Source organism: Megascapheus bottae, chromosome 9 (genome assembly GCF_031878675.1).
Source record: "Megascapheus bottae isolate mThoBot1 chromosome 9, mThoBot2.hap1, whole genome shotgun sequence".
NCBI classification, from domain to species: Eukaryota; Metazoa; Chordata; class Mammalia; order Rodentia; family Geomyidae; genus Megascapheus; species Megascapheus bottae.
In genome coordinates, this window is record NC_143517.1 from 38,126,085 (window position 1) to 38,150,183 (window position 24,099).

A 24,099-nucleotide genomic window follows, 5' to 3' on the forward strand; every position below is an offset into this window, starting at 1 on the left:
CACTCTGTAAGGTTGAAGAGTAGAACTGCCTAGCAAGTAAAACCGAAAAACCACATTCTTCTTTCTTTCCCTTCCCTAAAAAAAAATGTTCCCTTATGATATCTTCTTTTTTTCCCCTTGAGTCCTTCCAGAACAAGGTTTTACAGTAAAGAAGGGTGAAGCTATACATTTCTTGTTTATAAAGCAGAGATATGTTGTCTGAAAAATTATTCTCTTCACTGTGTGGAACCAGTTTGATTGGAAGTGGAAAGGTGGAGTGAAAAGAGAAACTGTGGCCATTTGGATTGGATTCTAGGGCATTGTCTGCTACGATTTACTACTTTTTTGGCCTTAGGCAAGTCATTTGAACTCTTTAGACTTCATTTTCCTCATTTCTATTCAACTGTAAGCTTTCAGAGTATTTTATTTGCACCAGGTTGAAAAAAATTGTGTCTTATATAAGGCTTTGAATCTCCACATTCTGACACTCAACATTAGACCTTAAATCACTGTTAATTGGATTCAATGCCACGGCATGGATAAATGTCAGGTGCCAGGCAAAGGTGAGCTGGGTCCCTTGTCTCGAGTGCTGAGAGCACACAGAGTTCAATTCCTTTTGATAGGTTGTGACCAGTCATTTTCATCTAAAAATCATAAACCCCTGAAAGATTTTTGAAAACCTATGTACACATGTAATTAGAACTCTGAAATAAAGAGTTATACCTCTTGTGACTAGGCATTATTTGCAGCATGATACATCATGGATAGACATTAAAACAAAGCTTCCAGGCATCCTAGTGGCTCACATCTGTAACCCTAGCTACTCAGGAGGCTGAGATCTGAGGGCCATGGTTTGAAGCCAGCCAAGGCAGAAAACTGCATGAGGCTCTTATCTCCAGTTAATCATTGAAAAATTGGAAGTACGGCTGTGGTTCAAGTGGTAGAACACTACTAGCCTTGAGTAATAAAGCCCAGTGACAGCACTCAGGCCCTGAGTTCAAACCCCAGCAATGACACAGACATAAAATAAAACAAAGCAAAACAGACACAGGATTTTAGGTTCAACTCTCAGCTCTGGAAAATTTTAGTTGTATGGCTTTGGCTTTGGGAAAATTACTTTAAAAAATTTATTAGGCGTTACATTATATTCGCCAGATAGAAGGTACATTCCTTAACAATCATTGCTACCCCTTCTCATAGCCTGCCTTCTCACCTACGCTATGAGGACTGTGGTGGTTTGTCTCACAGGGTTGCTTTGAAAATTAACCCCACTGTTAATACCATATGGTTAGAATAAAACCTGACCAAACAAGCTTCCAATAAATGGTAACTTTTAAATTTTAGTGAGAATGATTCTGGAACAATGCTATTTTATATAAGAAGATACGTTTTTGCCTCCTTACCCATTAGTGAAACATTTTGCCTCCAAATTTAACATGTGAGTTATATAATACAAGTCTCAGGATGGCTTCTGAAAATAATCTTTCTCTTTATTATTTAAGCCCCTGTCTATTTCATCATGGAAACCCAGGGACTCTCCAGTATTATCCATTTGCATACTCAATGTTCTTGATTCTAAGTTCCTCCTGTTATTTCTTTTTATTTTTTATTTTTTGCCAGTCCTAGGCTTGGGCTCAGGGCATGAGCACTGTCCTTGGGTTTTCTCAAGGCTAGAGCTCTACCACTGAGCCACAGCCCCACTTCTGGCTTTTTTCTATGTATGTGGTACCGAGGAATCTCTACCACTAGGCCAAACTCACAGCCCTCCTCCTGTTATTTCTATGTTCTGCCTCTGTGTTCTGTTTCTGTTGACTGTACCAGGATCAACTCTGCATTTTACTTTCTGTGAGTGCACCCACTAAGTCACACTCTTGAATAAGCTTGAGCCTAGTGTCAGTTAGGACTGACACCTATAGGATTGCAACTCAAAGCCAGCCCTGGCAGAAATGTCTTTAAGATTCTCTCTTCAGTTAATCAACACAAAAGGCAGGGTTAGAAGTATGCTGCAAGTGATGGGTCAGCAACCCTGAATAAGAAAGCTGGATGAGATTGCGAGACCTGAGTTCGGCCCCCACAGTAGCACATGAACACACTCAAAAGAGAAATAGGGACTTGAGAAATAAGTCCATAGTTATACTTGTTACTTAATTACATTGAGCCCAACCTGCTTAATTGGTAAAACATGAAAGCTTTGTAGAAATCTTTTTCCAAGAAAAATGAGACTCATTTTGGCTATTCTTCGGATGAGGCATCAGGGAGGGTATGTGTCAGAGGCCCTTGGGCCTTGCTAATTTGAAATGATGACTAATGGGGTTTCTAGATATTTGGGAATCTTTTTCTAAGATTTATTCTACTGGTATCTTCTTCATTCTCTTTCACAACTCATAGATTTACTCTCTTGCTGAGCCATCAACTTAAATTATATTCAATTAATTTAATGAGATATTTGTGCTTTGTAAATATAATCAGTCATTCCTGAGTAACTGTCAACAGAAGGCTATTTGCCATGGAGTGCTGTTGAATATTTTGTGTGCAGGTTTGTGTGTGTGTGTGTGTGTGTGTGTGTGTGTGTGTGTGTGTGTGTGTTTGTGTTTGTGGCTTACTGGATGTGAAACTGCTGTGTATTCAATATGTCATTTCCTGGAATGTTTTGGTGTCAAACATTGGTGGACAAAGCACTTGGCCAAAAATGCTATACTTCAAATTGTTCATTTGGCACTTAAAAAATAAACCACAATCCATTCCAAACTTCTCCCAGCTTTATCATTTTCTGAAAAGTTAGAACTTTCAGTTTTTAAGCCGAAAGAATTTTAATTATAATGAACAGTATTATCTGACCATTGTAATGTGGGCTTTCTAAGAAAGATCTTTGGAGAGAAATTTGACTGTCAACATCTTAATCATGATTAGAATACAGGTTGAAGGTCTTAGGCTGAGAAAAATATTTTCCTTAACTTTTTCAATCAACAGGAATTCGTTGGTGATGGCATATCCATTATTAGATGCCTTGTAAAAACCAGGAAGGAGATGTGGCCTTTGATGAGGGAGAGACATTAGCTAATACAATTGCAGGCCTTTAATTGTACAATTGATCCATTTCTTTGGGCACTTGCTGTGGGGAAAGCCATCATGACAGGGTAATGGCAGGACAGAACCACAGTGATGATGAACCCTTCTTATATGGAGAAAAATAGCTGAAGCAAAAAGAACAGAATTAGGAATTTCCAACAGAGCACAGAGTTTCTTTTGTGCTTCTGCATATATTACAAGTCAGGAAAAATTATTGATGGTAATAGCCTGGGAATATCTGCATACGGTATTTTTGTATAATAGGTATATTTTACTCTGTGTATTTATTTTGGTGCCACTGTAGTTTGAAATCAGTTCCTCATGCTTGTTTAGGCAGGTGTTCTTTCAATTGAACCAGATCCCTAGCCCTTTTTCCTGTGTGTGTGTGTGTGTGTGTGTGTGTGTGTGTGTGTGTGTGTGTGTGTGTGCCTCCTGGTACTACAACTCAGGGCCTGTGCATTGTCCCTGAATGGTTATTTTTTTGTTTTGTTTTTTTTGTGTGTGTTTTTTTTTGTTTGTTTTTCTTTTTTGTGTGTGGACCATGGGTCTTGAACTAGGACTGGGCACTGTCCCTGAGCTCTTTAGCTCAAGGCTACCACCCTACCCTTGAGCCAAGGCTCACTCCCCATTTTCTAGAGATTAATTGGAGATCAGAATCTCAGGTCCTTTTGTGTCCCAGCTGGCTTTGAACCTTGATCCTCCCCCTCAGCCTCTGGAGTAGCTAGGATTACAGGTGTGAGCCACCTCACAAGGATTTTTTTTTTTACCGTGTGTGTGGTGTGTGTGTGTGTGTGTGTGTGTGTGTTTATTCAAGGCTAACACTCTATCAGTTGAGCCTTAGCTCCAACAACTTTCTGAGTAGTTAATTGGAGATAAGAGTCTCACAGACTTTCCTGCTCAGGCTGGATTCAAACCATGATCCTCAGATTTCAACCTCTTGAGTATCTGTCACCTGGATGGTCTAGTTTTTCAGACAGGATCTTACATTTTTCACCAAAGCCAGCTTTGGACCATGATTTTTCTATTTACCTTTAATGGAGCTAAAATTGAAGGTATGCATCACTGCCATGCCTGGCCCATTAGTAATCGAGTCAGAGGCTTAAAAAGTCTCTCTCAGCCAGGCACCTGTCGCTCACACCTGTAATTCTAACTACTCAGGAGGCTGAGATCTAAGGATTGAGGTTCAAAGCCAGCCCAGGCATGAAAATCCATGAGACTCATATCCAGCTAACCACTATAGAAAACCAGAAGTGGCACTGTGGCTCAAGCGGTAGAGCACTAGCCCCTCTCTGTCTCTCTGTCTCTCTCTGTCTCTGTCTCTCTGTCTGTCTCTGTCTCTGTCTGTCTCTGTCTGTCTCTGTCTGTCTCTGTCTCTCTCTCTGTCTCTCTCTCTCTCTGTCTCTGTCTGTCTCTGTGTGTGTGTGTGTGTGTGTGTGTGTGTGTGTGTGTGTGTCTCCTCTGTTTCTCTCTCTCAAAGAAAAAAAGAGAAGATTCTTGAGATTGTAATCACCAGAGTACTGTGTTCTCAGGAGTATAGCACAGAGGTAGGAAGAGGGAAAAGTCCTGCAGGAGTCACCAGGCCTCCCTAGTGAACACAGTCAAATACATGCCAAGGGGTTGGCACGCTAGTTCCAGGGCAGGGAGAGTTTCACACAGCCATTTCCAACACATAGTTTTCTCTTGGTTGTCTCCCAGGCCTTGGCCAAGTCTGTCTTAGAAAAGCCCCAGGAAATCTCATGGGACAGAAGGAAATGGGCAGCTTCCCCTTCAGGTGGAAGCTTAAAGGGTAGAGCAAGAAATAGCTAGAACCCTGAAACTAATTTGGAACCAGGCAAGACGCAGAAAGGAGCTCTCATATAGAAAGGCCTCGCCTTCTGGGTAGAAAGCTCTAACAGCGTGTGTCTAATGAATAGTGTGACATTGTAGGCCTTGAGCTAAGGACATGCCCTCTTCCCTTCCCAATAACAAACCCCAAGCAGTGGGTAGCTCTTGTTATACCTTTTACAGAGAAGAACAAAAAATAAATTAGAGAAAAGCTAAGTACCCTGCCCAGTGTCACACAGCTGTCATGTAAAAAAACATAAATCAGGAGTCTGACCACACAACGATACTCTTAGAGATTTAATAGTACTGTTTTACGGTCTGTCTCTGGGAACACTCACCCGGAAGCTCTCTAGGGACATTGTATAGAGAGGGGCAGAGTATCCAAGGATCAGATAAGCTTGGGAAACTGTTAGGGTCAATTTTGTATTTCTCAGCAGCACTGGTTAAGAGACTGTTCTGCGGGTACTGTGTGCCTTGCGACCTGCTGCTCTGAAGTGTTCTGTGAACCAAAGAACAATGCTTACTCACAGGACCTCATGGAGTTGAGTGTCAGGCCTTAGATCTGTTTTCGTACCACACTTTTGGCCTCCTTTGGGTGTTTACAGTTGCCAGAATATTGACAAGTTACAACCACACACTACTTCCCAAATGGGCATGGCAAAGATTATTCTTGCTTTTCTCCTTGAAGAACATTTGTATTTACCCAAGTGAAAATTTGACCAAACAACTCTCTATTTCAAAGGCATGTAATGTAATTGGAAGCATTTGAAATATGCTAAGGCCTCTTTCTGCTACGTCTGAATCTGGTAGATGTTTTCTTTTCTAGAAAGAATTTTTATCTCATAACATTCCACAAGCTCTCCTCACTCCCAGTTTGGATGTTTGCATTTTTTCTCCATAATTACTCTGTGATCACAGAAAAGAAGGTCAAAGGCTGGAAATGTTACTGTGTTACAATCACTGGTCCTGACTGGTAGAGAGTAATATATTCACTTATTGTCCAAGAAATAAACTTGTATAAAAGTTAAGATTGTTTTTAAGTTAAAAAAAATCCTCTGACATTAAACTATATATTTTTTTGCTGGTCCTGAGAACTCAGGGCTCGGGCACTGTCCTTGGGCTCTCTCAAGGTTAGAGCTCTACCACTTGAGCCACAACACCATTTCTGGCTTTTTTTCTACATATGTGGTACCGAGGAATCGAACCTGGGTCTTCGTGCATGCGAGGCAAGCACTCTACCACTAGGCCAAACTCCTGGCCCCTAAACTATATTTTTTTCTTCATTTGAATGTTACTGTGTGTTGTCAGTTGTTTTCTTCTTTTTGTTTCTCTGAACAAACTTTGGTCTTGGCCCATATGAGTTCACTTATTAAGGTAGTTAAAGTGTTTGAAAAATTAGAAACATTAAGAATTTGTTCTGTCCTTTTGTTTATTGGTTGGTCAGTTCTAAAAGTAGGTTTCAAGACACCGAGGCATTTCTGGTTCATTGTGTGTTTATGTGACAGTACTGGGGCTTAAACTCAGGGCCGTATGCTGTCACTTGGGTTTTTCACCCAAGGCTGGCACTCAACCACTTGAGCCATACCTCCCCTTCCTCCTCATGTACTTTTGAAGATGATTACTTTTGTTCAAATATGCGACTTCCTTTAGTGGGAAGTTACTACATACTATCTGGCTCTGATACCTCCATTTTCCCAGAGACACTTTACTGAGGTTTAGACACATTTGTAAGCTCCACACTTGGCATTCTTTCCATCTTATATCCTTATATTCAGCTAACATAGGTATTTCTGCTGGCATATGCAAAAAAAGGCAAACTGCAGACTGATATATAAAATATGTCTCTGAGATAAAGTAAGATTTGTTAAAAATGAATCTCTTACAATGTGGTTTGCTTTTTCATTTTGGAGGTGGTATGGGAGTTCCACTGTCATTTTAGAACAACAGGCCCATGAATATTACTATTATTATTATGTCCACTGGTTAGAATATACCATTTCTTTTCTATCTTTATTTTTTTCTTTTTTCTTGTTTTTGTCGGTCGTTGGAGTTGAACTCTGGGCCTGGGCGCTGTCTCTGAACTCTTTAGCTCAAGGTTATCACCCTACCCCTGGAGCCACAGCCCCACTTCTGGTTTTCTACTGGTTAATTGGAGATAAGAGTTTCATGGATTTTAGTGCCTGGGCTGGCTTTGAACCATGATCCTCAGACCTCAGTCTCCTGAGTAGCTAGGATTACAGGCGAGAGCCACTGCGTCCGGGTTTAGAATATACTATTTCTGTGGGAAAGCAGACACATCCCAGACCCAGTGGCATGCAAAAGCATGGTAACCAGGTCCTCCTTGTCTGATGCTGTGTGAAGAGCTGACTGATGATAGCTATGACAGGAAGTTGCATAAGCAACTTCCTGCTTTGATCAGACTATATGCCTAAGGGGAAAAAAATGAGTGGTGAAGGAAGTGGAAGCTCAAGAAATTGGTATTATCTCTCTTGAAGAAGAGAGGCCCTGGAGGGACATAAAAACCTTGGAAGACTTTTTTTTTCCCACACAAGAAAGAATCCCATCCAAGTTCAGGGTGGGGCAGCCCAGAAAAGCTAGCTACCTCACTGAAACGGTGTGATCCTAGGGTTGGATCATGGTCCACCAGGAAATCTGTTTCAGGAAGGATTGAGCATTCATTCTATGGAAGGCAAAGAAAATGAACTGCAGCAGCATGATATCTTCTGCCAAGAGCTCATGATCATGTACCAATGGCTTCGCGTGGACAGAGACATTTGAGCAAAGCCTTCAAAAGACCTGAAGTGGGGGAAGACAGAGCATAACAAAACTTCTAAAAGCCCATAGTGTGAGAAGCAAGGGTACCCTGAGGGTCAGCTTAGGATGGGCGCCACATACAAAGCTCAAATTTGGAGTCATTGGAGATTTGAAGCATGGGAGTTGATGAGAGGACTTCTTTCTAAAACAAAGAGATCAGGTAGATATTTCTCTTGACCTCCAAAAACAATATGATTGAATGCAATGGAGATGCAGAAAAGGAAAGCTGAGACATCACAACTCTGTTGGGCCTGGAAACCCACAGCTTTGGTGTTACTCAGCATATTTTATTTATATATTTATGTGGAAGATGATACAATTTCTATCACTGTCTGCTAAAGATACAAAGAGGAAGTGATGGGGTTTCCAGCATCCTCTGTTCCCGGCCTACATATTTCTCTGTACCATACTAATTCCACATTTTGCAAAACCTGTGGTTTACCCAGATTCCAATGAATTCTTTTCCAGTAAACTGACCTAAAAAAGATCTAAAATGACATAAGAAAATATACTTTTATCCAAACTTTATAGTTCACTGTATTTTTAAAAACCATTCTGGAATGCAGTATTTCCTTTATCCTACTTATGAGCATTTTCAAAAGCAAGCCCTGGAACCAGAGTGATGGGTTTGTGATGGGAGCAAAAGGCAAAATGCAGAGCTGAAAGATGTGGACTATTCTTAGAATGCTCACTCGTAATCGCTCCAATGCCCTCCACACACTCATCATCACTTGCCATGAGCCACCACTCTGCCCAAGTCCTGGTCTTACACCAGTGCCTTCAGAACATATGAACTCTGGTCTCTCTGTCTTTCAGCCTTTTAAATCCTTCCCATAAACAACTCAAAATCAGGAGGTAAATGAGAGGGAGCCAGGCAGGAGGAAAGCACATACTCTGTCTTAGAAGATCTTAGATGCAAATCCTTCTATAGTGATTCTTAATTGTCTCATCCTGGGCAAATCATTCAACCATTTACAGTTCCATTTCCTTCTCTATGCAACAAGAACAAATGAACTTAAATAGTTAGTAGACTGATTTGAAATGATTTAGATAACACTTGGTCCCCACAAAGCAATTAGCAATAGTAATAGCAATCAGTACTTTTAGATGAGAATAATGACTGAAACAACAGATTCAGGTGGTCCAGCAGGGGTCCCCCACTGCCCAGTGTAACTTGGTCTGCTGTCCCCATAACAGAGTTGCTCTCACCTCAGTGTAGGTACTGCCTACAGGCATCTACAAAGCTAATATGCAAAACTGATTGTCTCCTCATTGCTGGAGTAAAGAGCACTTAATAGATGCTTTGGAAATGTTATGACTCTCCACTGTCCAGAGATGGAGAGACTGGTCTTTTCACATCTTCTCTACTCTCTGTCAATGTTCTTAGCCTAAGTATATTAAAAGATTTGTAAAATGCTTGAAGAAAAGAAAACAGAGGTCTAGGAACATGGCCTAGTGGTAGAGGGCTTGCCTAGCATGCATGAAGCCCTGGGTTCGATTCCTTCATACCACGTATACAGAAAAAGCTGAAAGTAGTGCTGCGACTCAAGTGGTAGAGTGCTAGCCTTGAGAAAGCTCAAGGACAGTACTCAGGTCCCGAGTTTAAGCCCCAGGACTACCAAAAAAAATCTTTTAAAAGAATAGAAAACAGGTATTTGGAGCTCTATAACTTCTACCAAGTAAAATTGAGGTATATCAAATAATCAAGAGGGAGAAAATGAGAAATCAGTCCAATGTTTGCTTGTTTACAATTTGCCCTCAAGTAATCAGTGTGTAAGGTAGTCAACCCTCCACAATTTCAAGGTATTCTTAAAAGATCTTTCTTTTGTTTTACTGGAGTGTTGAACTCAGGGCCTCGGACTTGCTAGGCAGGTGTGCTCTAAAATGAGCCATGTCCTGGCCCTGCATTGCTTTGGTTATTTTTCAAGTAGGGTCTCATATTCTCACCTGGGGAAGTCTGGACTATGATCCTCTTACCTGTACTTCCCAGCTAGCTGGGATTACAGCTATGTCCTCATTATGTCTAGCCTGTTTGTTAAGACAGGGGTCTTGTTAACTTTTTGCTTGGCGTGGCCACCATCAGATTAAAAACATCCCAATTTCTAGCCTCTCCCTAGCTGAGATTATAGACCTGAGCCACAATACATGGCCCTCAAGAGGTCATTATCTATTGACCATCAGTGATGATAACTACCAATGCTTGTATTATAGCCCCTTTCGGTAACAATGGTCCCCTTTGAAAAGCATGTTTTTAAAATTCAACTAAAACTATTCTGAGTTATTGCTTTGATTAATGCGCATGGGAAAATATAACTCAGAAGTACTGCAGATGTTGTATGTCTGTCCTCACCATTGTAGTCCATAGCTCCAGCTGGCCATCCAGCTTGTTCTGAGCAACATATTACAACACAGAAATATATTATGAGGTGCCTAATACTGGAATTACTCTTTTTCTGAAAGAAATAATGTATGGAGTTCATCTTTTATAATCAAATACTTTTAGGTAAAGTCAATTAAATACCATTTTTAGTCACAAATAGTTTTTAGTTGGGGAACTTGTGAACTGGCTACCTTGATGAAAACTTGAAATGTGTTGAGGCTAGAAACATTGGGTTCAACTTACAAAACAAAGGTCATTGATTAAAAGTCCTCTGTTACCTCAATTATCTTCCAAGACAATCCCCTGTCCCGTGTTACCATTTTTATAATCAACAAACATGAACTTAACTATCAAGAGAAGGAAGGAGAGAACTAATTAATCACCTATCTCTTTTACTTTTCATCATCTTTTTCTTTTATTTATTTTTTAATATTTTTATTGTGATTAATAGAAGGGTTACAGTTATATTCGCCAGATAGAAGGTGCATTACTTCACACACATGTTTCACCATCTTTTTCAACCACCCCCCCATGACCCCCAAATTTTCTTCTATGGTCTATATCATTAATTCTGGCAGGTCAAGGGATCTCAGCTCCTCTTCAGTAAAATATACTTGCAAGATCAAACATCCTACGGGTAAAATATGTGCTGGCAGAGTTGCAACAATGGAAGACCCAGCCATTGCTTAGAATATTGTTAACACTGCCACTTACATGACTAGTCCATGGACTGGATTCACTCCACATGGTCAAGCAGTGATTGTAGGATAAGGGAGGAAAGGTAAACTGCAAGGATGAAGGAAAGCTTACAACTGGCCTGCAACATTGTACTACAGCAGCATTTTCACTAATGTCAGGTGCTTAACATTTGGAGATTTTAAATTGAGTCAAGCATAATTTATCATCTATATCTTTCTAGATTGGTGTGAAGATGAGAATAGGCAGTCTCCCCAACTTCAGGATAAGGCAAGGAAGGATACAAGTTAGCATTCTTGAACTCAGTTTATTAAAGTTTCATGCTATCAATGTGATTCTCGTTAATCTAGAAGGCATAATTATGAAGAGCCTTGGACTGGTACTTCCTACTTGCAAAAGGAGAAAAATCTGTTGTTTTTCTTAAAGTGGCTTTATAATTTTTCCTGTCTGCTTTTCTAAAACTAAGAAGCATTTTGAATATTTAAAAATACACAGAATAATAAATATGGACATATCCATGCAAGCCAATAAGTATTAACAATCTGGGGGGTTATTATCCTTGGTTTAAAAGAAATATGACAGATATAGTTGAAATCTGCTTTGTACCTCTCCACTACTAATCCCCTTCCCTACCCAGATTTAATCACTGGTCGGAGATTATCTCAACATTATTCTCTAAGCATGTACATTAAACCCAGTGATGTATACTGCTTTGTGGTTTTGAATTTACACAGATAGTATTACTTTTTTTCTGTAGTCAAATTTATTTTGCTTCACTCCTGTCTTCCTCAGGCAAATGTTTACTCCATTAATTTTCAGTCTTCCTAGGATATACATTTGAGCCATGTGTTGCCTCAAGGTTTGCACTGAATGGCCTTTCAATCTAAATATGTTGGATTTCTCTTTTGACTCTTATTATAGCTTTCTTTAAGTTTTCAAAATTCAGAATTGTTTTTGAGTTAAAGTGTTCCAGTTTTGGCACAAAATGCTTGTGACATGATCTATAAAATAGTAATTCTCTGGCATTTGTTGTGAGTTAATTTTATCAGGTCAGTTTTTAAAAACTGTATTATTCCATCCTGAAAGAATATATACCTACTTTTTTTTGACAATCCTATGCATGCATATCTATCTATCTATCTGTGTTCACTAGTCAAAACTTCTGTATCATTGCTAGCTTTCTTTGTTAGTCTACTGATCTGTCAGATTTTGAGAACAGTATGTTAAAATCTCCCACTAGGATTGTGATTTTATAAATATATTCACGAATTTTTATAGCTCAGCTCTATCTAGTTTGAGGCTTTATACAGCTGAGGAGACGACACCGTCTTTACGCTTCATACTAACTTTTCTTTCAAGCCTATTTTATCTTATATTAATATCACAGAGCCCATTTCTTTAAGTTACTCTTTATTCTGGCCAGGTGCCAGAGGCTCACACCACCAGTAAACCTAGCTACTCAGAAGGCTGAGATCTGAGGAGGAATGTCACTGAGACTCTTATCTCCAGTTAGCTACCAAAAAGCTCGAAGTGGAGCTTTGCCTCAAGTGGTAGAGTGCTAGCCTTAAGCAAAAAAAAAATTCAGGGACAACATCCAAGCCCTAAGTTCAAACCACAGCTTGTGGGCATGCACACACACACACATGTACACACACACACACACACACACACACACACACACACACACACAAACACATCTAATTTTAGATCTGGGTGCTTGTGGTTTATGCTTATAATCTTAGCTAATCAGGTATCTGAGATCGGAGAATTGAGATTTGAAGCCAGCTCATATGAAGATATCTAAGAAAACCTTACCTTCAATTAACCATCCAAAAACTAAATGGAGGCTCATTCAGAAGGTAGAGTGCCTGCCATGAGCAAAAAAAGCCAAGCAAAAGCACAAGGCCCTGAGTTCAAGGCCCAGTACTATTGCACATGCATGTGCACACACACACACACACACACACACACACACACACACACAGACATAAATCTGACTGCATCAGTGGTAATCACAAGAATTTATAGGGAAACACTGAAGATTTTGCTTCTTCCTGCTTGACTTCTTTTTGTTTCTGCAATGTGAGAACAGTGAGCTCCTTTTCAGAGAGAGAGGCAGAATCCCTAATGTCATAAGTGATCCTTCTCCCTCTTGTGGGCTCTCAGGTAGAAAAGCCTCACAGGGCAGTATCTCCCTGGCCTCTCATGTCCCTAGTCTCACTGTCAGTTTTCAATCTCTCTATATTTCTTTGCAGCTGCCAGGATGATTTCTCTCAGATTCATTCTTTCAGCTCATTTCTCTTTACTTGTTTTTTTTTAAATTCTATTCAGGGTTTTCATTGAATTTTTCCTAAAAGTTTTTAGATTTCTTGAAAACTTAGAAAGTTTGTTCAAAATCCTTTAAAGTCCACATAGGCACACTCAGTTTTTTCCTGCTAAAGTATTGTAGCAGGCATGGAGCATTTATTATAATTCATATGCAATTATTAACACATTATTTCATAGTCCATGACTTATTCAGAGTTCCTTAGCTTTCACTTGAGGCATTTGGTCTGTTCCTCATCCAAGTTTCACCCTATGTCTAGTCTTTGTGCCTTCCTTGGTTCCTCCTAGAGTTTCTCAGACTTCCAGTTTTTGACATTTTTAAGTAGATACTGACATTTTGAGTAGCTACCTCTCAACAATGATTTGTCTGATATTTGTCTCAGGATTAGACTGAGATTAGGGATTTGGAGACAGAAACCATGGAGGCAGAGTACCACTTTTATTGCACCCTTTCAAGGTCCATACTATTTTCAGGATCACCCAGCTGAGGTATGATTACTAGGTCTCTCCACTGTCCCTTGCCCCACTTTCCATTCTGCAAGCTTTGGAAAGGGTGTCATGCAACAACATGAAGCACTTCCACTCTGATGGGCCACTGTCACTACCATCTATCTCCAGATACCAGTCTTCTTGAAAATTGACAGTGTGCACTCACTTAGCACCAGCTCTCTGTTCTTCCTCCTCCTGGCCCCTGACAACCACCACAGAGTGGCTTCTATCTACCTTTTGTATGGTTGATTGTTACAGAATGTCATGAGGTTGTAGCTTTTCTTTATTTAGTTTTTAGTCTTTTGTCCCCCTACGAGTAAAAGGAGGACTCCCATGCTTTCTTAGGCTCATTCTCTCTGAGTTTCAAGGACACCAGTTGCCCCTTCTTTTCCTACTGTTGGATTTTCAAGCCCTAATGGATTCCTGTAGCACCAGCTTTTACTTTCTGCTCTAACCTCAATTCCTAGGGAGAATCTAGGGAGTTACCTCTCTCTCTCTCTCTCTCTCTCTCTCTCTCTCTCTCTCTCTCTCTCTCTCTCTCTCTCTCTCTCTCTCTTCCATTTGCTTTTCTCTTTCTTTTTCTGTCCCCTCCTTCTTTCTTCCATTTTTTTCTGAGTTATGCTATGCATTGAACAATTAATAGGGTTTTTTTAAAGTCACTCTAAGTATTTACACATGTTTTGTGACAGATGGATCCTCTCTGCATGCTTGATTGGGCAAAAATCCTCTGATTTCCTTTCTAAGGAAACAAAACACCTTGTATTCACTCTGATACATGGCATCTGGAGAAGGGAACTCGGAAATCAGGGTAGTGACCTCTGTGTGACATCCAAGGATAAAATAGGAAGTAGGCAAGGAGAGCTAGGAGAAGCATGGATAGCAAAAGTTAGTGACCCCACCCCCCAGTTTGCCATCAAGTCTTCCTTGTGGTTTTGATCTTTCTAGTGTGCATGCAATAAGATTTTCCTTTTTAAAAGAAAAGGCAAAGGGTTAGGAAAGATGAAGGACAACAGTGGAAGGGTGACATTGATCAAGGTGCATTGTACTTAGACTTATTTGTCGAATTGAATTCCTCTTGTACAACTACTTAAAATAATAAAAAGGAAAACAATATATGAATTTGTTAACTAATGATATTTATTTCCAAATTTTGTACATCTCAAAGTTTCTAAGAGTTGCAATTTGCTTCATCACAAGATGACCAGTCTTACTGTATCATGTTGCTACTCATTCAAATAAGAGAAAAATCTTTAGTCTACCCAGAAAATTTTATCACCCACAAATATGTCATTTTTGTATGTTTTGTTTTAGAATATTTGAAAATGGCCCCTAAAGCCTTTTTCATTATCCTAGATTTGGAAACATTGGCCTACAGGTACTAACAAGAGACCTGGAGAGAGGAATTGTTCTTCCCAAGCTCCTTCCTCTTGAAGGTGAGCTACACTGGCTCACCCAGCACCCAGGCTGCAGCGCTCATAGAATTTATAAATTCCATTCTGAAGTGGTCTAAGTGTGAGTGTTGATTAGCTGTTAGATGATGCTGTTTGGATTCATCCAAAGAGTATCACACAAATCACAAAATCATTTTGCTGCTACCCTGGACAAATGACCCCAATTTTCATATCAGATTAGAGAAAGCCCTAGATCATGAAAGCAAATGTGTTATATTATGGCTTCTCTGATAATTGCCGAGCTTTGGTAATTACAATTTTTGTAACCAGCCCTCACTCAGAATTTTTTTCAGTATCACTTTTCTTTATTCTTCTACAATCATGGCTTACAAAATTCTGCACTTCCTTTCCTGGAAGATCTCCCCTTCCCTGTGTCTCCAAACCCCTGAAGTCCAGCACTGTGAGGAACACATACCTATTTTTCCAATCCAAGCTTCTTGGACATTCGTGGCTAGTCCCAACAGCCATCTGATGACAAAGGTCAGCATGTGAATCACTGGAATGCCTGGGGAGTTGGTGGATGGGAGAATAGGATGGCATCAAGAGAACTGTCATTTGTTGTTTTCTGTAGCTCTATGGCATTCTATGTTGTTTTCTATGTAGTTCTGTAGGTCAGTGGGGAGGCATCATGAGGGAAACTGACCCCTGTGCACCTGGCAACGGCACCTTGTGTCGTGACACCTTCACCACATTTAACTATGGCTCCTCCTGCCACCTGATGTACGCTCATTTCCATTGCTGTATTCAAGCTCCTTCAGCATTTGTAGTCTGGCACTAGGTAGAAACCCAAATGGTCAAGTGTAGTAGAGCCAGCCACACTCAAGTGTTCTGAAAAGGAAGTGTGAGGACCAGAGTGAAGGCTCACTTTGGTAGTGAAGTTGCTTCTTTTTTATTACACTATGTACAGTTCTTTCCTTTTTTAAAATTCTTTTTCCCCACTTGTTTAATCACTGATGTCACTGCTTTTTTTCAATTTTTATTTCTGTGCCCTTTGACTTGTATATAAGTTCATTTGATTTGAGAAAGGGAAAGAAAATCCACAGGAACAGTGGGACAAAGGGTGAATAAATTCAACAGTGATATTCACTAGAAACTATGTTGGAAATTAACTTTATAGTTGGGGGAGAGGAGAGGTCAGGAGGGGGAAAATTAGGAATGAAGGGATAATGTTCCAAAGAAATGTACTCATTACCTGACTTATGTAATTATGTCCTCTGTGTACCTTACTTTTACAATAAATTTTATTTTAAAGTAGTCTATGGTTATAGTATTTGGAAAATAAAAAAGAAAATGTGTGTATTACATATATAATTATATACATAATCAAATAGAACAACTCTCTGACAATGATTAACTTAACTCATTGACATGCACTTATTTTTAGAACACTGCTATTAAAAGCGGGGAACAAGATGATTGAGAGGGAGTGGATGGAGGGAAATGGGGACAAAAAGATGAGAAGAGGTATCACTGTATGAGAAGTAATGCACCTACTATCTGGCGAATATAACCATAACCCCTCTATACATTACAATAAAAATAAATTTAAAAAAGAACACTGCTATTAAGCCATTTATGTAATTTTCAGACCAATTTTTCTTCCAGTCCTGGGGCTTAAACTCAGGGCCTAGGCACTGTCTTTTGGACACTTTTTGCTCAAGAATAGTACTCTGCCGCTTGAGCCACAACACCACTTCTGGCTTTTTCTGTTTATGTGGTTCTGGGGAATCGAACCCAGGGCTTCATGCATTCTAGGCGAGCATTCTACCACTAGGCCATGCTCCCAGCCCTCAGACCAACTTTTTGATTGTCTGTTTTTCCACATCATTAAAGTTTTGGATTTTTTTTTATAATTGTATTTTATTGCCGGGGTGATGTATAGAGGAGTTACCGTTACATTTAATTTTCTTTTAATTATATGTTTCCACTCCCCGAAATTCATGTTGATAAATATTATTTTAAATATTCAGAGGCATTACATCTTTTGATTCTTCCCCTAAGGGTATCTTCCTTTAGTCTTACTCAGAGAACTTTTAACCTATGTGATCTCCAGATGAGCTACTTCAATATGCTCATGTTTACAGCGACTTATTTCCTCTTATGGAAGACAGATCTTACTTAATAATTTCTTCCAAGTGGGTAGATTAGTTGTGGTCACAGTGGCAAATTTTTCATCATTCTTCAAGTGTTATAAAAAGAAGCTTAATGGCTTGAAGTGAATTCCCATGACAGCATCGCCCTGTCACTGCAGATTGCTGTGATCATCTTTGAAGTGATATTTATTTCCTCACTGTCAGCAACTATGTACAGTTTGTTTTAGATGGGAAAATGTATGAGCTTAGTTGATCTGCATCCAAAGGATTCAGGTTGTTTTTGTTGTTGTTGTTGTGGGCAACTATTTGCTAGTTCTGCTGTAGGATGATTTTTGACATATTTATCTGTCTTGAAATTTTGTATCAGATATTTTTTCATTCCCCTTTTTTCCTTTATTTCATTAATTAGTTAAATTTTTTTGGTACTACTGGAAATTGAACTCAGAGCCACCCACTTGCAAGGCAGGTACTCAACTACTTGAGACATATCACTAGAGCCTTTCTATATTAGTCAATTTTAAGATAGGGTCATTCTTTATACCTGGTTTTTCCTGGACTACAATCTTCCTCCTTGTTACTATCCCATATCCCTGGGGATGACAGACATACACTTAGTGTGTTCAGCCATTGTGCTTTCTCTGTAGCTGGGAGAACAGGCATCTTACAACAAACTCAGCTATTGAGTGAGATGGAGTTTCACAAACTTCTATGCTTGGGGTCACCTCAAACTGTGACCCTCCCCCATCTCTACCTCCCAACTCTGGGATTACAGGCTTGAGTCACTGCACCCAGCTCTGTACCCCTTTTTTCTTACTCTTCACCTATTGAATAACGGCTGTTGAAGAATACTCTTTTATCACTCCTTAGTGATATTAACTTCATTGCATTCAGGACTTTTTAGATATCATCTATTTCTGACTCTCTATAAATTTTATTTCTGAAAGTTTCGATATGGACAAGTTGAGGTCAATCACCGTCTTCCCCTCTCCCCTGGGTACATACCCAGGACTTCTGTTTTCTTTTTCTTATCTTCCAGACTGGGAAAAATGTACTGTTTGCAAAAAGATGATTTAATTTTGGGCAAATGCCTTTTTTATTTCTCTCTCCATATAATTTACTGTTTAAAAAGCCTGGGAAGCATCCGAGTGGAGCTGCTGCTTTCCAGCTTTGACATGACCCTGGGTGTTGACCTCGAAAACAGAAAGATTTATCTCACGTGACTCAATGGTGGAAGTAATAATATCAGCAGTTAAAAACCTTCCAAGTCACCATCAGGAAAAGGAAAGTTTGGTTATTCTGCTTCTTGTTAAGAACAGCTGGCAATTGAAAACAGCAGACAGTTGCTCAAGGGAGGGCGGGGAGGAGATAAAAATGATCAAACAAGAATGCCTCCTCCTCTACTGTGAACCGAAGACATGCATCGTCGTCATAAAATCGTCTCAGAAGATTTCCCTCCATGAGGGTATGTATATGTGCTTGTCTTTATTTGGCTTTCAAAGATGGGTTTTCCTGAACGTTTATTTTTTTTTTGAGGGGAATATATCCAGATCAAAAAAAAGTTTTTTTTTTTTAAGAAAATACTGGTTACTTAACAGCTTATTTAAGAGGTCTGATTTTGCTGACACTCAAAAAAGGTCATCTCCTGTGTTAATTATGTCTATGAGAGATAGGTTTGCTCCCACACACCCCAAGCCATTTGCTCATTGATTCTATTTATTTGCCAGAAAGGAGAAGAATTTCTCATCCTAGGCTTGCCCTCAGAAGGCTGGTCCTCTTCAGTCCCCGATGCAGAGGCATCCAATGAAGGCCATCACAGCGACCACCAAAGTCTTTAAGTCTTTTAAGAGGCAACTTCAGAGGAAGTGATTCTATAGAAGGAAATATCTAGGTCCCATTTTGTAGAGCGTGACAACATGAGACTGGCAATGCATACCATCTTATTAAAAGTATGCACTGACTTCAGTGCATTTCTTCAGGGTCCTTGCTGTAGTGTGGAAAATGAATGTTTCACAAAGGCAAAGAACTTAGTCCCTGGGGTGGTGCTATTGGTGATGGTGGATCTGTGAGAGCATGGAGCATGGATGATGTGCTTAGGTCACTGTGAGTGTGCTCTGGAAGGAGATATGGAACCCAGTTTCTTCCTCTCTCTCTTTTAACTTTCTTGCCATAAAGTGAGAAGTTTATTCCAAAATGCTAAAGCTTCTTGCCAGTTCTAATGTTAGTCTTCTCACCTGCTAACCATGAATGATATGCCTGCTCTCCAGTTAGAGTACTGTCTCACATAGAATCATTTCTTTTCTTTGTTTTTTCTTTTGTTTATTGGACATCTGGTTGGAACTCAATATCGTATGGTGGCTAGGCCACTAATGCCATGCCCCCATTATCTCTGTGCCCTTATTATATTTTTGAGATAGGGTCTCTCTTTTTTGCCCAGGCTGGTATGAACTGCAGTTCTCCCTTTTACGTTTTACTACTGTGGCTTGGATTATCATGCCACTACATCTGACATTTTCCATTGAGATGGGATTCCATGAACTTCTTGCCCAGGCTGGCCTGATCTTAGCCTAAGCAGCTAAAATAACAGACATCAACTACTACTCCTCAGCATTTTCTCTCATGATGGCAAGGTTGATATGAATCTTGCTTACCACTATATTCCTAAGCAGTTGGCGCATAGCTGGGCATATATTATACTCTTCGGCTAGCTGACAAAGTGACAGGGAAAAGCTGAGGGCAAGTAGAAACTATTACTATGTTCTTGCGGTCTTTGATGTTGCTGTTCAAAGATTGTACTTTGGGTTGCCATTTTCCACTGTCCATCACTAGAGAGACCTAAGGGAGTGGGGGGTAGGGGGGAAACCACAGAAATCAACAGAGAGAGACCAGCAACTGACCTTGGTCATACGTGAGCACTCTTTGAAAGTTCATGGTATTTCTTTGTAGTTCTTCTCTAGCCTCAGTACCTAGTGGATGAAGTGAATGGGTTTGACCTTTTCACAGGATTTCTCCCCTACATCACTTGATGAGTGCGTGCTAGCAATCATCAACAGGAGGTGACCTTCTCTGCTTATCATCACTGGACACTTTTCTTTGGGAATTTTCTTCTTTAGTCTTTGATGTATGAGTATTTTTGGCAGCAAAGACAAGCTTTTAATAGCTACTCACTAAATACGGCTTCTGCCTTGTGATGCAGTGTCTGAGATGCATCTAGATGTTCAGATAGGCTCTTGGTTTAAAGATACTCTCAAAGTAGTCGCATCAAGAAAGAGCAAGGCCTTTGGCATCAGATATGTCTGTCGGCTTTGGAAAGCCTCGGTTGTTGTCAGTCTATCAAGGAGCAAAAATGCTAAAGATATAATTATTTATCATAATATTGTACCTGGTGTATTGAATATGTTTATTTGTTTATTTTAGAAAGGTAAGGAAAGGGGAAAACAAGATGAGTAGGGGAGGGAAAGAGGGAGAAAAACATGGGAAGGGGTAACAATGTACCTACTACTTGATGAATGTAACTGTAACCCCTCTGTACTTCACCCTGACCATAAAATAAAATAAAAGTAAAAAAAGAAATAATTATGTATATGAAGAATGCCTAGAAGTACAGCAAGTGCTATTATTCTTATTTCAAAGATGAGAAAACTAAGTGTGAGAGAGATAAGAAGTTTTGTTCAAAGTTTTTAAGACAATAGGCTTCACAGTTAGAACTTATTATACAATAGAGGTAATAATTGTACCTTTGTCCAGAAAATAAATGTGAAATCATTGATCATACCGTTTGGCCATAGTAAATGTTCTGCAAAGGAAAGTTCCTATTTTCTTCCTTTCCCTTCTTCCTTTCTGTGTAAACTAAGCTGAGATGAGAAGTAAGAGTGAAACTAGGCTTCAGTCTTCTCATGGATCACCAGCAGTGCATCGTCTCAAGTCATATCCATCTTTCTGATTGCTGGTTTGTACACATATCTCCTCTTAACATAAATTGGAGGGAGTGATACGACCTTCATTTGTTGACAGAGACATGAGTAGGCAGAACACAGTGATGAATGTCTCAATTCAGGCAGGAATTGAATGTTGCCTGTGGGGTAGAATGACTCTGACTCCTGCGCTGACCATATATCATCCCTGGAAATTAACTCATCTTTACCACAGTCATTAAAATGGAAATAAATGCTTCTCTGTCAAAAATCACCTTTAAATGGGAAGGATAAAGGACCAGCCCAGAATATATGGTGCAGGCACATCTACAATCATGTTATTTACATTATACTAATGATGCTATTTGGAAAACATTTTAAGATACTGTATTGCATGAGTGGGTTTGTAATATATATTGTTTCTTGAATAAGAACTGAACAGAAGCTAATATTTTTCTACAAAAATGTCATGATTTCTAAATTCAAGAGTCAATGTTCTGTTTACCATTTATTCTTACTCACTTTAACACAATCTACTAGTTCATCAGGTATATTGAAAAGAAAATAGTGGTGTGGGCCTTGGTCTTTATATAGACTTGTATCTGGAATTTCAAAAACATTATCACTTGCTAAAAGCATTTGTCATTTTAATTATTTGCCAGTCCTGGGGCTTGAACTCAGGGCCTGAGCACTGTCCTTGGTCTTTCCTCAAGGCAGCGCTCTACCACTTTGGCCACAGAACCACTTCTGGCTTTTTTCAGTATATGCTTTCTGTTTATCTTTTGTCTTTGAAATCTCACAAAACATGAGTTTCATTGTCTTAGTCTAAGCCAAGATCCTGCTGGCAAAGATTCTCTTAAGTGCAGTTCCCATGCTTTCAGTACAATACCATGGAGATGAAAGAAGGGGGAGATAGCATGTGTATTTGTACCATCTTGTCTAGAACACTTGACCAAGAGTAATTATGGACAGTGCCCTGTTTCAATCTCACAATTTTCATTTTGTTTGACTAACATTACAAACATTATTAGGAAGTATATCATTCATTTGCTCAGAAGACATTTACTGAGGATATTCTAAGTGTTCATTATTGTGCTAAGCAGCACTGATGACACATGTGGTCCTAGACTTCAGGGGACACAAGTGTAGTATCAGCAAGTGGCAAGAGCCTATGCCATGTCACCAGCATAAAGGTGGTAGAGTGATCTCCGCTTTGTGTTACTACTCTTGTAAAATGGGATTTATAATAATACTTACAAATGCGATAAGAGCTTACAAATCATATACGTGTCTGACATATAGCAAGTACTTCACAAATATTTGTTATGATTGCAATAACAAAAGAGGAACAATGGTTATTTCTTTTGCAATGGATGAATATAAGAGATATGGCTAAATCAACACCTACATTTCAGACGTAGGTGTCATGATCATTGTGCAAAATAGTAAATACAAAGGAAGCTGAATCACATGAAGGAACATACATCTAGTGTGGGAGAAGTCCTAAAAGAATGGATATTGGAAAGGCTAATTCAAATGGAGCAGATAATGCACTTGGTATCATTATATGGTGTTTGTTGGCATGTCGGCACTCCAGATGTCATGTAGGCAGCTGAATATCTGGGCTGGGACTCAAACAGTGTTCTGAACTGAAATCCAGAGTTATGAGTTGTTAAGATCTAAATAGCAATGAAAGACAATTAGAAGTACAAACACCATTAACTGTTATATGGGTGTCAGCTAATATTTAAAGAGCAAAGGAAAAGATGTCAACGAAAAAGACAAGAGGGAATAACCAGAGACATAGAAAAGAACTGTTCAGATATTCTAGGGAAGGGCAGGATAGGCCAGAAAGTCAGAAAGCCCAAGGTAGATGACAGCATTAAGTGTCAAACACAAATCCAGAAGCAAAAGGAAATTGAATTGAAATGAAGTACACAGATTCAGGGATCTGAAATTATTGGTGACTTTAAGATAAATAGATTCAATCCCCATCAAAATCCCAAAGACATTCTTTACTGAAATAGAAGGTATAATCCGAAGGTTCATATGGAACAAGAAAAGACCTAGAATAGCTAAAACAATTCTAGGCAAAACAGCAATGCAGTGGTACTAAAATACCAGACTTCAAACTCTACTATAGAGCCATAATAACAAAAACAGCATGGTATAGGCACAGAAATAGACCAGAAGATCAATGGAACAGAATAGAAGATCTAGAAATAAAACCACATACCTATAGTCAACTTACATTCGACAGAGGAGCCAGATATACAGTGGAACAAACACAGCAATTATTGGTGCTGGGAAAACTGGGTAGCACATGCAGAAAACTAAAAAATTGACCCCAGCCTATTGCCATGCACAAACATTAAGTCAAAATGGATCAGAGACCTCCATACCAGACATGAAACCCTGAAACTGCTACATGGTAGATAAGACACTAGAATTCATAGGCACAGGAAAAAAACTTCCTGAACGGAATCTCAGGGTCACACAGATTTGAGAGAGAGTTGACAAATGCAACTACCTAAAAATAGAAAGGGAACTCAAGAAACTAATTCCCCCCCAAACCCAACAAACCAATCACTAAGTGGGCAAGGGAACTAAAGAGAGACTTATCAAAAGAAAAGGTTAAAATGGCCAAAAAAAATTATGAGAAATGCTCATCATCCATGATCATAAAGCAAATGCAAATGAAAATAACCCTAAGATGCCACCTTATCCCAATTAGAATGGCCAATATTCTGAACTCAGACAACGACAAATGCTGGTGGGTTTGTGGAGAAAGAGGAACCCTACTGCTCTGCTGGTAGGAATGTAAACTAGTTCAGCCACTCTGGAAGGCAGTTTGGAGGTTTCTTAAAAAACTGAATAATGGCATTCTCTGGGAAGTGGATGAAACTAATCATGTTGAGTGAGATAAGTCAAGACCAAAGGAACAAAAAGCACATGGTCTTCTTAATACGTGGATATTAGATCCAAACAGTACAAGAGCCATGACTCAGTACTTGGGTACCCAAGGTTATGGACATGGTCTTGAAAATATAAACATAACTATATAGACA

The 24,099-nt window shown here is 39.4% G+C and overlaps 1 protein-coding gene across 4 annotated transcripts in view; it reads left to right on the plus strand.

Moving 5' to 3' along the window:
• Cpq (carboxypeptidase Q) overlaps window positions 1–24,099 on the plus strand; it is a 387,604-nt gene that overhangs the window by 238,098 nt on the left and 125,407 nt on the right. The gene's annotated exons all lie outside the window — the stretch shown is intronic.